Genomic DNA, 489 nt, shown 5'->3' on the forward strand with positions numbered 1-489 from the left:
CCCTTCCCTTCCCCCTCCCTTAAACTAACCCAATTTTTATCCATATCTCCCTTATTAAGGCCTTTTTCCTACTGTTCTTCCCTTTCAGGTTCTTTCTTTTCCTTTACCTCCTTGTTTCCTTTCCATTATCCTGGTTCCCGTAGTTATGTCTGAATACATACTCACTTGTCAAGGTTTGGTTCTAGGATCTACATATGAGGGAGAACCTATGTTGATTTTTTTTCTGGGTCTGTGTTACTTCACTTAGTATAACAGTTTCAAATTCCATTCATTTACCTGCAAATTTCATGATTTCATCTTTCTTTACTACAGAGTAAAACTCCATTGTATAAGTGAACCACATTTTCATTATCCACTCATCAATTGAGGGACACTTAGGTTGCTTCCATCTCTTAGCTATTGTGAAAAGAGCAGCAACAAACATGGATGTACAAGTGTCTCTGCAATAGGATGAGTTCTTTGGGTATATGCCAAGGAGTGGTATAACTG

Source organism: Nannospalax galili, unplaced genomic scaffold (assembly GCF_000622305.1).
Source record: "Nannospalax galili isolate Female #2095 unplaced genomic scaffold, S.galili_v1.0 scaffold974, whole genome shotgun sequence".
In the NCBI taxonomy this organism is placed as follows: Eukaryota; Metazoa; Chordata; class Mammalia; order Rodentia; family Spalacidae; genus Nannospalax; species Nannospalax galili.